The sequence below is a fragment of the Liolophura sinensis genome, chromosome 4 (genome assembly GCF_032854445.1).
Source record: "Liolophura sinensis isolate JHLJ2023 chromosome 4, CUHK_Ljap_v2, whole genome shotgun sequence".
NCBI classification, from domain to species: Eukaryota; Metazoa; Mollusca; class Polyplacophora; order Chitonida; family Chitonidae; genus Liolophura; species Liolophura sinensis.
In genome coordinates this window covers 7,510,441-7,518,277 of record NC_088298.1, presented here as the reverse complement: position 1 = coordinate 7,518,277, position 7,837 = coordinate 7,510,441, and the positions used below count along the sequence as shown (strand labels likewise).

Here is a 7,837-nt window from a genome sequence, read left to right as displayed (position 1 = left end):
CCAACGCAAGGCTACTATGGACAGTTCCCACCGATGATTCCAGGAAACTACACTGGAATTGTATTCTGCTGAATGTGTGTGATTTCCAGGAGTAGTGTCAGGATGTGACTTTCTGATACACTATGTTTGTGTGTTGTGATCCTGTGACTGTTTCCAGAACATTCATTTCAATATGGACTTGTGTAGTGCAAAGTGATTGACTGTGTCTGGAACATTCAATATGGACTGTGCAAAGTGATGGACTGTGCCTGGAACATTTCATAAGGACTTTGTGATTGTGCAAATTAATGGGCTGTATAAATGTGAATTGATGAGATTTTGCATGGACTGTGAGAAATCTGGAGTGTCAGAGTGAATACACATGGACTTTCTGAGGAAAAAGATAAGTCTGTGTCATTCTGAATTTATTGTGGCGAATGTAAGTAATTTCACCACTGCCTGTGACTGTGAACTGTGCAAATTTTCCATGGATCAAGACTGGACTGTGAAGCTGTGTCATGACAGTGTTTGGAACTGTGATTGTGTGTTCAATCCTGTAGCCATTAGTGCTGGTGAACTCTATGGATGTGGCCAATCCATCTGATCACCAAGATGGTTGAACTTTATTCATTGGATGGACTATCGACAGTGATACTTGCCAATGGACTCGCAATCTATATGACTATTCAGCAAGTTAGACCAGTTCGGTATCATGGTTAATAGGTGTTAAAGGGGTTTTTAATCCAAGTGCAGTCAAGATTTTGAAGTTTAAGCGTCATTACAGATGCGTAATGTAAATGTCTGGGTAGACATTTGATTTAGCGGGGGAGAGTGTGAGATCGTTAAGAAATGCAGGGTCCCCTTTTTAAATTTTGACAGTAACTTTGACCCTGAGAACAGTACGTATAGCATGTAAGGTATAGGGGAAATAAATCTGTTATTTTGTTTTGAATGTCGTAAGTGGCAAAAGCATTGTAAATGCTGTAAGGGGCTTTGTACCTTCGTTTCAATACAATTCATCGCACACCAAAAATTGTTGATCTAATTGGCTCTCCCCAGGGTGTTGGATCCAAATGGCCATGGAAGCATGTTCCACCGGGTTACAATAGCAGATATTGACTTTGCAGTGACGTCATCTGAGTGCTATGGACTTTTAAGTTAATTACAATGTCAAAATTTATCACATTAAAGTCTGAACAACCAGTGTGGAAAATTTCAGTGTGATGTGATGCTTATTTTTGTATTTAAGAATGAATGAATGAATGATTATGGCTTAACGCCACATCGGCAATATTTCAGCCATATCGTGGCGAGAACAAGGTGAAAGCAAGAGACGGTTAAGGTTTTCGATATGATAATATGAACACCAAAAGTAAAACAAAAAGTACAGACGTGATTAAAATCGTATAAAAGAAAAATAAGATTTAAAACTTGAAAACCAGGGTTATAGTATATATATTTATACAACTGTTTATGTTTAAATATTTATGACAATTAAAATTTATATTTTATGATATAGACCAATGGCCTTCAAATAAATTTATGACAACATCGCCAGCGATGCTGTCAAATAAATCATATATAGATTTGACTGTGTAGAATCTCTGCCGAACATGGGCAAAGTCTACACAGTCAACCAGAATATGTTTGATGCCATATTGAGCATCACATCCAACACACTCGGGAGCACTGCTCCCATCCAAGATGAAATTGTGTGTCAGATGAGAATGTCCAATACGGCATCTGGTTAAAACGACTTGGTCTCTACGAGACATATCAAGTGTATATGAATTATAGCCAATGACCGGATGAATAGCATGCAGTTTATTATGGACCTGCAAGTTCCATTCACCCTGCCAAAGGCCACAAATATATTTAAGAATATTGGACTTCATGTCAGTATAAGGGATTTTTATCTTAGATATGGGTTTATTTAGGGCAGCTTTCGCCTCCCTGTGTGCGACTGTGTTTCCATGGATACCAATATGACTATGTATAGCTAAAATTTGAAGAATCAAGGGATTTTTAAATTTATTATTCTGTATTGCCAATAAGCAAGACAACGAGTCAGTGCATATCACTGCCCTTCGGGCACACCCAGAAGACTTGTATTTAAGACGATGTTGAAAAATTCATATTTGGATAAAACGAATCGGATGTTGCGTTTCTTTTTTGGGAGAGTATATATTTGAACATATCAAGTGGAGACTGAAAGAAAAAGCCTGGGTGGGTGAAAAGTTGGAAATAAGTGGATTAATGAGATATTTCACTTAAGCATTTCAAAAAGGAGCAGAGGAGAGAGCGCCTTCTCAATTTCCAAAGCTGTACAGCATAATAAGATGTGTTATTTCAACAATTGCTTTTGGACTGACAGTTCAAATTCCAGACATTTGCATCGTTATCCACTGGACAGCGGCAAATCTGTGGCGGTAGACATGGTCAGGTTTTATGACAGCTGTAGGTTTTGTGCTGCCCTTTCCACATGAACGCGAACAATACCATTTGGAGTCTGAAACACAGAGGCAAAAATTTGTTCTCACATTTGGTTAAAATATACTACAGGTGAACTAATAATATACACACAACCACACACCACGGAAGACAAATGTAAGTATTATAAGCATTGATTATTCATCAGAATTCTTTCTGACACACGAGAGATTAATGGGGGATACACTCAACATGAAACCATTCACCCCTTTGGCAACCTTTTCCTGCTCACCTTAGAATCTCAGAAGCTGCACGGATTTGTCTGCAAACAGTATAAGGAAGACTTTGCTTGTACTCCACGATACACCACCAATCACCCTCTGGTATTTCTGTTATGCCAAAGCAGCAGACAACCTGAAACCGCTGGCCATTGTTACACTTGTAATTTAAACATTCCAACATGTCTTCATCTACATCTGAAATGAATGTAATGCATACATTTTTGAATATTTTATCAAGATATTTCATGTACACGTAAAATTTATTATATATATATATATATATATATATATATATATATATATATATATATTATATATATATATATATATATATATATATATATATATATATATATATACACACACACACATTGCAATTCTGTCACAAAATAGGCAAAACCTAAATTTTTTAGTCATTTTACACTTGATATATTTTTTTATTGATACTATTTAACGATGCTTTTGTTTCACACATGGTTATGAGGTGCAAGAAACTTACCCAGAATCAAGAAAAGATCTGTCTTAAAACAGTAGTCACAAGAATACTTATTAATTATAAGATCAATTTACCCTCTTTACATCAGCAGTACTGATAGTCATCATCATCGTCATCAGAGTCCTCACTTGTGATAACAGCAGTGAACACTTCTAAGATATTCTCCTCTGGAACATCATGCCAGAGTCTGTTAACAATGTCCTCTAACACTTCCATTAAGAAGATCTTTTCCTCCTCTTCATGTGCAAAATACCCATATTCCTGGTCAATACACAAGTTTGTAATGATTTTTTGCAAACATACATCTCCCTCAGTCACAAACTGCAGAAACTCAGCAATGTGACTGAAGGATTCATTCACAGATCTTTTGTTGAAGGCGATCTTTATATAGAAGAGAGTTCCTCTTCTGCACTTTTCCCACTGAACAGCTGTGTCATGGTGTACTTGATAAGTGAGAAATGAATGCAAACACATTTTACAAGCACAACTAAGTTACTGTTATACTAAGTTATTAGGCCTATAATAAGTTTTGCACTTGATTCCAATGCATTAACAGTTAGCTAAGACACCACTTCTAAACGAAACCTTCAAGACTCAGATTGAATGAAGGATTAATGCTTTTAGTTGTCCTCAGTATATTTTACTTAAATCTTACTTTCAAGGCTTCAGAAATACAGGAATGCCCGGAAGAAATCCTGATGTAGAGGAAATTATACCTGCACAGGGTAGGCTTACACTTTTAAAAATTATTTTTTTGTAACGATGTTTAATTCGTGAATTGTGACTAATTGTCAAATCTTGCAAGCATACAAATAGTTGAATATGACTTGGACGTAGTGTAACCTGCATGAGAAGCATTCGTTTGTGGAATTCCTGGGGAGAAGGCTCACAGGGCTCTAACCGCTCCCACTGGTCAATCCCAGTTGCTCTTGATTTTTTTGGCATCTATGATTCGTTCCGATGAAAGCCCATCTCCAAAGCAAATAGTCTTGAATTGGCGATCATCAATTTTTCTTGGCAAGTATTTGCTAAAATGTTTCAGAATCTGGATAGCTCCTTCTGTGCTGGAAGGGTTGGTTTCAACAACTCCTACATTGCACTGTAAAAGAAAAAAAAACATACATAATGGCAAACGCTATTTTAGCTTGTTATACAAACATTCGTAAATGTAAAAGATAAGTCAACGAAATTCAGTTTGTGATATTTATCTTCTAATTTATAATGATGCACATAATTAAGAGAAGATATACAATGGGTGATCCATTATATCAATTTATTAAACCAGTGGTGTAATTTTCATTTGTTCCGAGCCTTTGAGAGATTTTTCAGATATTACTTTGGCAGTTACTTAAAAACTGCTACTTTGTTACAAAATTCAACCAATCGAACTGTATTATTTAAACATCGTGAACTACAGACAGGGAGATGCTACATGTACATACCTATATGTTACCTATCTGTTCAGCCGCCTTTGAGAATAAGGTTTTTAAATGATCATCAACCAATGCGATCAACGTTCAATCAAATGGTTTTCCTATAGAAATTTGAAAGTATTTGAGCCATTTCAAAAAACCTGAATAATACTAATAACAATGAAACTTCCGCAAGATTGCAGTAGGTGTCTCGGCACAAAGTGATTGGCCACCTGATGAAATGTATGTTCTATTTATTTCCATGATAAAAAGCTGTTTGAAAAGTAACTCATCTTTATAAGTTTTATTGTTACGTGTTCATGCAATCAGGCTTCTAAATTTTGCTTAAATACTTACAATGTTACTTCGCTTTATTGCAAAAGAAGTAATTGAAGTGCTCGCACAATATTCGGGCCACAAGTACAATCATTCTCCTCTGGAGGAACAAAAAGTCCTCTCGTGATGGAACAAATGACCGTAACGGAACTTTTCTGGCATCAGTGAGATGTTCTGGAGCCTCAAGATCTGTCGTATGAACTCTATTCTGTGTTGCAAAACACTGTAATGCGAAGTCTTGCTCTGGTGTTCCTTGGCTTGATGTCTTGCCGTTGTATCACTCTGAACGTTGTCCCAACTGAAGGTGTACCCAAAGGGTCCTAAAACCAAAACAAGACGAATTAACTAACTGAAGGATATTAAAATCCTTTTTATAGAAATAATTCTTTTTGACTGCATCAAAATCCAGTCGCCTCCCTACCCGCCTTGCAAAAGTTACTTCTTTCAAAACACCATCCTTAATTAGACAAGAATGAAAAAAGTGAATACAAACATTCCCAGCGTGTGAGAACTAAATGGCTTTTAGAGTAATCTACTCTAAGTATGTCATTGTTTAGAAATTCAATTCAGCTACATCCACTTTTGACAATATGAGCAATGTTAAAAAAGGAATTTCTCAGTCAAACATGGTCAATAAAAAACAAAAACATATCACAAGCAGTTTAGTGGTATTATCTCTGAACAGATAATCTAGTGGTTTTCACAAGTACAGACATTTACGTTTAGTCTTGAATGAATGAATGAATGATTATGGCTTAACGCCACATCGGCAATATTTCAGCCATATCGTGGCGAGAACAAGGTGAAAGCAAGAGACGGTTAAGGTTTTCGATATGATAATATGAACATCAAAAGTAAAACAAAAAGTACAGACATGTTTAAAATCGTATAAAAGAAAATTAAGAGTTAAAACTCGAAAACCAGGGTTTATAGTACATGTATAAATATATATAACTGTTTATCTATAGATATTTATGACAATTAAAATTTATATTCTATGATATAGGCCAATGGCCTTCAAATAATTCATGACAACATCGCCAGCGATGCTGTCAAATAAATCATATATAGAGGTGACCGTGTAGAATCGTTTAGTCTTGAAAGTCACATTAAGTTATATTTTCCTCAGGGCCTAGTTGTTTATAGAAATAAATAAACTTTGTATGTATACCTTATCCCATGTGGAACAATTTAAGCAGTTGGCATGTTGGGAGAAAATGAAATTACTCATTTACTTTTGGGGTAACTGCTTTGTGCTGGACATATCAATGTTGACAGAAACTTAACATGTGTTAAACAAAAATGAGTTAATAAGTTAAAAGTATTATATATATATATATGTCAAAACGTGACGCATAGATTAAAATAGTTTAAAATCTAACCTGTATTTCAGTTTTCCAATCTTGAATCATCGCATCAAATGCCATCCACAAGTTGCCCACAGTTTTCCGTGTTAAGAGAATATCTAGACATATGCCGAGGTAGTTAAAGCACTGAAACAGCTGGAACAGATGATATGTCAATACAAAAAGTGGTAATCAACAACTTTTACTATTTATGTAGTTCTTTTTAAAGAGGAAGAACAGCTCAATCTAGGAATGTGTTCACACCCTAAAATGCAACTTACTTCATCACTTCCGCCACTGCGCAATAATTCAACACCATGTAGAGATGCAACAAACTTGCACTTCTTACGGTGTTTCATCAATAAAAGCTGACAAAATTAGATTTCCAATTCCTGCCCTTGATGAAATTGCCGTGCTGAAAATCAACAATAATAGAACAGCCATTTTAGTTCAGATAAACCTTAGATACAATTAAGTCAATATTTTAAAAAGTATACAAAAGTTAAATCGCCTTTAAATTAATTTTATGTCTGTATATATGCTTGTGTTTTACCATGTACTTAATTTTTCAGTCATATGAGGAAGAGTCCTTAGTATTGGTATATATTGTGTTATAGACAAGTCTATGCTGCCAAAGTCATGGTGCCACTGGTAACACCCCTCAGAGGTCACACATTACTGACACCGGTCCAACAAGTGCTGTTTTTCTGCTCTAACCTCTCAGTGCAGAGCGCCAGGCATGGCAGCAATAAATACAATTATTAAATATAGGCCTAAGCGTCAAGTCCGACATTCCTATACCATTCGTAGTTCATTAAAGGCGTTCCAGGTCGATAATCGCAAGATCCATTTCCAAAACAACGTTTAACACGAACTCCCAAAGACAAAGGTATGTAAGAAATTATAAAAATGAATGAATGAATGATTATGGCTTTACGCCACATCGGCAATATTTCAGCCATATCGTGGCGAGAACATGTTCAAAACCAGGAATCAGTATATGGTTTTCAAGACTGAAGTATGAACATACAAAACAAATGAAAAGTGACAGACATGTTTAAAACTAGGTAAAACAATCAAAGCTCTTTAAAAACTTGAAAACCACAAAGCTTTTAAAATTTTTTTTTTTTTTTTTGATTGGTGTTTTACGCCGTACTCAAGAATATTTCACTTATACGACGGCGGCCAGCATTATGGTGGGTGGAAACCGGGCAGAGCCCGGGGGAAACCCACGACCATCCGCAGGTTGCTGACAGACCTTCTCACGTACGGCCGGAGAGGAAGCCAGCATGAGCTGGACTTGAACTCACAGCTACCGCATTGGTGAGAGACTCCTGGGTCATTACGCTGCGCTAGCGCTTTAACCGACTGAGCCACGGAGGCCCCGTTGAAATTTTAATTTGTATATATGAACTAGAAATATCTATGTGAAATAAAAATGAAATTATATCTTATGATATAATCCAATATGTTTTAAGTAATTAATGACAGTATCGCCAGCGACACTGTCAAATAAATCAAATATAGAGCTGACTGTGTAGAATCTTTGTCTAATAT

General features: G+C 36.0%; 1 long non-coding RNA gene across 1 annotated transcript; it reads right to left on the bottom strand.

Moving 5' to 3' along the window:
- Positions 1 to 4,034: 4,034 nt before the first annotated feature.
- LOC135464972 (uncharacterized) lies at positions 4,035 to 6,693 on the bottom strand. The gene is made up of 4 exons (XR_010443697.1): positions 6,562 to 6,693; positions 6,317 to 6,436; positions 4,629 to 5,254; positions 4,035 to 4,285 (listed from the first exon to the last, which is right to left on the bottom strand). It is a non-coding gene; the product is annotated as an uncharacterized LOC135464972 (long non-coding RNA).
- Between the last annotated feature and the right edge of the window lie 1,144 nt (positions 6,694 to 7,837).